Below are 8,330 nucleotides of genomic sequence, written 5' to 3'. Positions count from 1 at the left end.
TGGATGCATAGGCTATTGGCTTTGTTGATCCATCTTCAAGTTTATGGAGAAGAACTGCTCCTACTCCGTAGTCACTTGCATCTGATGCAACAATCAATTCTTTCTGTGGATCAAAATGTGCTAGAGCTAAATCTGATAGCAGGCATTTCTTAATATCTTCAAACGCATTTTGGCATTCTTTCGACCAAATCCACTTTTGTCCTTTTTTTAACAAATCATTCAATGGTGCTCTCAACTTATGCATGTTTGGAATATAAATAGCATAATATTGAGCCAAACCCCAAAAAGATTGTAACTGGGCAACATTATTGGGTGCTGGCATCCTCTCGATTGCTTCTGTTCTCTGAGGATCCGGTCTTCTGCCTTGGCTGTCGATAATTTGACCAAGATATTTTAACTGTTTTAAAAAGAATTCACATTTTTCGGCACTTAACTTGAAACCAAATTCCTCAATTCTTTGGAAAACTGCTCTGATGTGTTCCTTATGTTCCTGTACATTTTTACTTTTGACAAGGATGTCATCCAAATATGCGATTGCAACATCTAAATCAGCAAGCATTGTATCCATTATTTGTTGAAATAGTGCTGGGCCCACTTTTAATCCAAAAGGAAGTCTTTTTAGACGGAAAAGTCCTAGATGGGTATTGATACACAAATACTTAGAACATTCTTCACTGACTTTTACCTGAAGGTAAGCTTCCGATAAGTCGATTTTGGAGAAAATTCTACCTCCATTCAGCTTTGTAAAAATGTCTTTAGGAGATGGAAGTGGATAACTATGATCCATCAGACAGTCATTAAGGCCTGTAGAAAAATCGGCACATACCCGAATCTTCTTATTTTTCTTTTTAACATACACAGTGGGGCTCGCCCACTCAGAATAGTAAACTTTTTCGACTACACCATTCTTCTGTAGTCTTTTTAGTTCAATTTCAATATCTTCTTTTGAAGAAAAAGGCACATTTCTTTTTGGTCTAAAAACAGGTTTCACATTCTATTTTAATTCAAAATTTACTTCAGTTTTGGTGCACACTCCTAATCCCTCTGAAAAAACTTTGGGGAATTCACTTTTTAACACTGCCAGAAAATGGTAATTTTGTTTGGAATTTTTCTTTTCCAACGCTCTTACATTATTGCAAAATGAATTTATGGGTAGCTCCCATAAATCAAACAAAACAATCCAATCAATTCCAAAAAGGCAAGAATTTATTCCTGGAACAACTGAAAGGTTTGAGGAAAAAGTTTTCGATCCAAGAGAAACACTGCAATTAAATTCTCCCATGAATTTTAATCGCTCTCCAGAAACACCTTTTGCAATTTTTTGTTTTTTTCTCAGTTTTGGACCACCAATTCTCTTCCAGGTCACTTCGTCGATAATTGATATGTCGCTACCTGTGTCTAAAAGTAGCTTCACTGAGTGACCATTTATTTGTGTGCGAATGAATTTCCGTTTCCCTCCTTGTTTTATTTCTTCTTTGGACAAAACCACATTTACTTTTGGCTTCCATTTCCGTCTTTTGTCTTGCTTAGTTCGGCAGTAGGATGCCCGGTGTCCCACTAGGCCACGTTTGGTACAACGTTGGTCTTTATAAGGGCAGTTTTTTCTTAAGTGCGGGCCTGCACAACTCCAACATTCAAAACTTTTCCCTTTGTCTTTTGGAAATGTCTTCTGTTTTACTACCTGGACTTGGGATGTGACTTTTCCCTCTATCCTCGTAGTGTCCCTTTTTACATTTATCAATTTTTGACATTTCTCTGTCACTTTTTGCAAGTTCATTTCCGGGTCTTGTTCCATGATTGATAATATCCTTGACCTTAAATCCTTGTCCTTCGGTGATGTCACTCCCTGGACAAATATGTAGCACTTAAACATGTCCTCTGATAAATCCTTTAATTTAAACAGTTCACACTGGGCGTTGACTTTACCCGCATATGTGACAATGTCATCAGTTTCGTCTTTTGACATATTTAAACACCTATACCGTGTATGAAAAAGACTATCTCTTTCATCGAATATAACACACAAAATTTTCACCGTTTCAGAAAAAGAGATCTCTTCCGGTTTTTTAGGCAATATCAAATTCGTGAATTTAGTATTTTCTTCTGTGCCCATTTTTTGGAGTAATAGTGTTATTTTTTCCTCATCCGACCACTTCTCGCATCGTTTTGTAAATATCGTTTCAAACCAACGATAATAGGCTGGAAAAGTGTCACCTTTTTCTGGGTCATATTTAAACTCTGAAAGCGAGTTCGTTATACCCTCAGCCGAAAAAAATCTGGATGCACCCTCCTTAGATTTTTCTGACAAAATCGTTTCACAAAATAAGCGATTATCCGTCATTTATTGCATTACAAGAGTTTCGAAACGTTCTTGTTGAATTAGCATTTGTTTTTGAAAATTCATTTGGTCTTTTTGTTGAGCGATTAAACTCTCAGTTAACGTTTTCGTCAACGTCGCTATTTGTTCCGATGTCATTTTCTTTTTAAATGTATCAATAGCAAGTTAACGTATACCACAGAGAAGAAAAAAAAATATATATTGTTCAAAAACAAGATGCTTATTTTCACAGAAAATTGTCAACACATAGGAAAGTTCCGAAAAAAAAATCACTGTTAAAATAACACTTGACAAAATTTCAAGAGACTCTTCGTTCGTCTACTTCAGCAGACACATGTAAACTTCTTTTACAAAATTTTCTTTATTAGATAAACACAGCTTCCTCAGTATTGTTCATTTGTTGTTTTTTTTATTGTATTAACCAAATACAAAAAACACGAGAAAAAATATCTCTCATGAAGAAAGTCACAATTTACACACACACACACACACACACACACACACACACACACACACACACACGTTATATAACGTCAACTCTTTGGGAGTTTAAAAAGAGAAAAACGGAGTTTAACTCGTCAATAATATAAAAATTATTTTTTACTTGCGTAAATTTGTGGCAGACACCAGTCTTTCGCTTTCTCAGAAGCTTTTTCTTCAATTAAAAGTGAACTTTGTGAACAACAATTTTCAGAATGTTCTCAGTTACCACATGTTTTTCTTGTTTTTTTTTAGATGAATTTACAGTTCGTATCTCATCTTCGTCGCCAGTTCCTGCGGTGGGTGGCTGTAATAAAAGGATATTCAAGAAAGGTATTCCACAAGGAAAATAAATTGATAAAGAAGTTCTGAAGTACTAAAAAATAAAGAAGTTTATTGAGAATATTTACAGAGACAGCATGTAACGTTTTAAGTGTTCCAGAACAGGGAAACTCTCACAACCGGTGACCGGTGATAACGTTCTTTCGATAAAAAGTTCCGGCGGTGAATTGCTCATCTCGCCATAACACTTACCTGCAGCACTTCCACTCCATCACTGTCAGTGCAAAATGCATGGACAGCATCACTAAGAGACCTAGGGATGAGACCTACATAAGCCTGAACATCAGGCCACTCCACCTAAAGTATAGAACGCACTGCACCTTACAAATGAAAATTGACTCTGGGGCATCAGGCAATACTCTGCCAATGCAAACTTTCCGGCAAATCTCAAGAAGGTCTGTCCATCTTAAAACCCTGTCCACATGTTAAACTGACCTCATAGGGAGGCGAGTTTCCCATGTCAACACAAGGACTTGGAGTGGACGAACACATTGTTCTACGTTGCAGTCATGGGGCCCCCAACATGTGAAGGCTGAGGCTTATCACAATTCATGTCGACACCTTCAAAAGATGCCCAGTTGCACCCATCATGTCTATCACCCAACTGATGTCTGATTTCCTAAATCAGTTTGAGAGGATAGGAAATTTTAGTGGGACTGCCAAACTCCTACTGAAGGAAGGCGCCGAGCCTTTCATTGACCCTCCATGGAAATGCAGCATCCACCTCAAGGATAAAATAAAGGAGGAAATCAATAGGCTCATTGAGGAAGGTGCTCATGAAGGTCGAAGGTTGGTGCTCCAGCCTCGTGTACAGCACAAAGAAAGATGGGTCGCTTTGAATATGCATGGATCCACAGAAGCTTAACGCAAGTCTTAAAAAGTGCCCACACAAAGTACCCACCGTGGAGGAACTAAACCTAGCTTTTGCAAAAGCCAAAGTATTCAGCAAACTCAATGCCAAGGCTAGATACTGGTCGATACACCTGAATGAAGAATCACAGCTCTTGACAACCTGCAGGACACCTTTTGGACGGGTATGCTGGAAACGCTTACCATTTGGCCTTAACGTCTCCCAGGATATTTTCCAAGCAAAAATGGACCAAATCCTGGAAGGCCTAGATGGTGTGGCCAGTATTGCTGATGATGTGGCAGTATTTGGCCAGAACGATGAAGACCACAGTATCCATCTACACAAACTCATGACCCGAGCAGCCAAAACAGGTCTCGTTTTTAACAGTCAGAAATGCTTCATAAAACAGCCCACCATATCTTTTTTTTGAGAACGTCTACACCCCTAACGGAATAAAACCAGATCCGAACAAGGTACGTGATATAAAGAAGATGCCAAACCCACAAAACAAGGGGGAACTGCAACGCTTCTTGGGTATGTTGAACTACCTGTCCCCATATATTCCCAACTATGCTGAGAAAGCACACCAACTACATGGTCTTCTTAAATCCCAAGCACCATGGGTTTGGGACATTGGACACCAAAGGTGCTACGACCAGCTTAAAGAGATGATCTCCCAGGACACATGCCTGTCGTACTACGATCAGACCAAGCCTATAACGCTCGAAGTGGACACTTCGCAGAAGGGCCTGGGAGTAGCCCTGATCCAGAATGGCAAACCGATTGCATTTAGATTGAAGACGCTTACTGATGCCCAAGCCTGGTACAGCAACATTGAACGGGAAATGTTGGCCGTGGTGCATGGTATTCAACAGTACCATACATACCTTCATGGAAAAGCCTTTTCTGTCATCATCATAAGCCACTGGTAACAAGATGCATTCAGCACCAGACCGGTTACAGCGCATGCTGCTAAAGATCCAACATCATGTATAGACCGGGCAGTGAAATGATCCTCGCTGACACCCAACCCTGACAACAACAAATCAGTTGAGCTGGATGAGAGGGTTGACAACCTAAACGCAGAGGTCAACAAAGATCAAACCATCTCCATCATCAACTTCTCACAGGAAAAACAGAAGATGCTACGGATGGAAACTATCAGAGACCCAACCAGTAATATCCTCAAGGAGGTCATACACCAAGGATTGCCTAACAACATTCGTGATTCACCTACAGGGATCTGCCCATACTGGTCTTTCTGCGATGCACTTGCTATCAAATCGGGAATTTTATTTAAAGGCAGACAAGTTCTCATCCCAGAAACCATGAGAGAAGACATTCTCCACCAAGGCATTGAAAAAACCCACTGATTTGCCAGAGAATGTGTGTACTGCATCAATATCAATAAGGACATTGAAAGGATGTGCAGGTCGTGCACACTATGCCAAGACTACCAGGATGCACACAGGCACAAACCACTGCTCCCACACGACATTCCATCCCAGCCTTGGAAGTTCATCGCATCCGACATATTTGAAATTGATGGACAACAATACCTACTCACTGTCGACAGATACTCTAAATATCCCATCGTCGATGAAATGACATTGTCAGAAAAGCAGTGGCAGACAAAATCAAATACTATGCCTCACTTTTTTGGTCGCTCGGACAAAATTATGACTGACAATGGCCCCCAATACTCTGGACATGCATTCTAAAGCTTCATAAAATCCTGGGGCATAAGACATGTGACAAGCTCACCCCACTCTGCCAGAAGCAATGACTTTGTGGAAAGACATGTGAGACATATCAAGTCGATCATAAAGAAGTGCAAAAGGGAGAGAACTGACATCCACCTTGCTCTGCTTCAAGCCAGGGTAACACCAATAGATAGCAAACTCCCTTTGCCAGCCGAAATGCTGTTTGGCAGACCAATACCTACCACTCTACCCAGTCGGTCAGAACCAGGCAAAGAAGACCATCGCGACCAACTACAGGCAAGGTCGTCAAACATGAAGACCCACCATGATCAGCACAGCGGAGCCAGACTGCTACCCCCACTATATCCAGGCCAATGTGTGCGGATACTCAACAGGACGGATCACACATGGCACCTGGGGACCATCCTCAAAAATGGCGAGGGACACAGTAGTTATATAGTCGAAACGCCTAATGGTGCAAGACACATTTATTTTTTTTTGTTTTTGTTGTGCAAAGAAGTTCCAAAAGCAATGTTTAATTGCTTCATTCAGCAGAATATTTTAATGAAATGTAAATTTCTGAAAGAAAAAAAATTAAATTCACTTACTGCATTTATTTAACAGATAGTAAAATGGTTGCTTTCTTTTGTAGTTGTCAAAAAACCTTAAGCGGAACCGTCAGTCAGCATAAATCAAAAAAGTCGACTGACTGGCAAAGTTTTGCGAACTGATACCACATGATCAGTTTAATTTTAGTTTTAGAACTATTTCCTGAAACAGCCTTTGTTCAGAAAATAGAAAGTACATATATTGTTCTATTAAACCTTTTATTGTTAAAATAATTTGACTTTGCTTGTTTTATTTTTTTTTAAATATAAAGGTTGACAAGATATTTTTCACTTACTAATGAGATTTTTCATTCATTTACTAATGGAAGAGTGTCGGTAAAAAAAAAACTTGCCAAAAGATAAGCGCCCTTTTTTTTCTTTTTTTTTAGTTACAAGTTGGAAAAACCACTGAGTTTTAACATGATTTACTCGCAATGAGAGCACTGTAATATCTTTTTTCGATAAGGGTTAAGTATTCATCAACTTTTTCATGGACTTGACGTAGTTAGGCTGCTTAATAAATAAATAAACTTCGCTCACAAATAAAAAAAATGTTACCTCACGGTCCCTAAAGTTTCGCAACAGTGCAAACATAACTAATCATGAGCCTCAAAGTTTCAAAACAGACAGACAGCACCTATGTATGTGACGGAATAAGAAAACTCATTAAGATAAATAAAGATTACCTTTAAAGTAGTTAATAAAATTCTTATATATCATATTAAATATGTTATGAAAAGTTCTATGACGTTTTTATTATAAATTTTTTACAGCATTAATCTCACTTCAAACAAACATTTCAACTTAAAAATATAAGAGAATCATAATGAAAGAATCGTAAATCTAAGGTATTTTTTAACAATGCGATTCCGACCCCCCCCCCCAAATACACGATTCTTACGATTAATGATTCCGATTAATCGTCCCACCACTAATTGTAACATATATTCCCCGTAAATATAGCAAAATACATTTCGATTGTTTAAACAATGTCACCTAAGAAATGATATAGCCATGCTTAATTTTTTTCTCCAAAAATATGCAACAAAAGTAAAATAATGCAACTTAATTATTTCCTGTCTGACTATTAATGTTAGGAATTTATTTATAAATGTATTCCTAACATTAAGAGAATAAATCTTATTGGACCCAGAAACCAACAAAAACATGCCACAATCGGTAGGCTTATTTACTACTCAGTGTCCACTTCTTACCAACTACATATCTCATTGTATAGCAAATTTTACTTTTACTTTAAGGCTTGTGATGTCATAATCACTTAACATACATCACAATAAAAACCTACAGTTTTGAAGCACGAATATATATAGAAACATGCCTAATGTAAAAATATAAAATCATAATAAAAATACTAGAAAAATAAAATGATAAAATAAGATATTATATAAGAGAGTAATAAAAAGATAAAATAATAAAATATCAAAATAACTATTTGAAATAAGCTATTGAAATTTTTAAGTGACAAATGGTATTAAAATGAGATATATAAAAAACATGGATGTACAGGTTTGATGGAAATTTAATGAAAGATAAGTTTGGAAGGGATTACTGATAATAATTATAATTAAAGTAACAAATAAAAATATCATTAGGCGAGAAGTGTAAGTTAATTAGATTTAAAAATAATGATTTTTAAATCTAATTAACTAACTTCACTTCCAAGATAAGTTTTTATCATTAAATTAAGAGGGTGTATAAACCAGATAATTTTTCTTCTTTCTGGTTTAGATATATTACTTAATGGTATAAGTTCAGTGTAGTTTACTTGTATTTGGGTGTTTTTGTAACTACTATCTTTTAGAGCCGTATTGTAAAAAGCTATCTAAGTATTGGAAATTTCTTTAATTGAGCTGATTAATAGATTTAGGGATATGTTTAAGTGTAGTTTTCGGATGATTTGATAATGGATGAACATAGATTGGATTTGTACTTTCCTTATCATTATTATATGGTTCATATATTCTTTTAATGAGATGAAGATCTAGGAA

This window comes from Euprymna scolopes, chromosome 21 (genome assembly GCF_053919585.1).
Source record: "Euprymna scolopes isolate OS-2025 chromosome 21, ASM5391958v1, whole genome shotgun sequence".
In the NCBI taxonomy this organism is placed as follows: Eukaryota; Metazoa; Mollusca; class Cephalopoda; order Sepiida; family Sepiolidae; genus Euprymna; species Euprymna scolopes.
Note: the sequence above shows the minus strand (reverse complement) of the source record.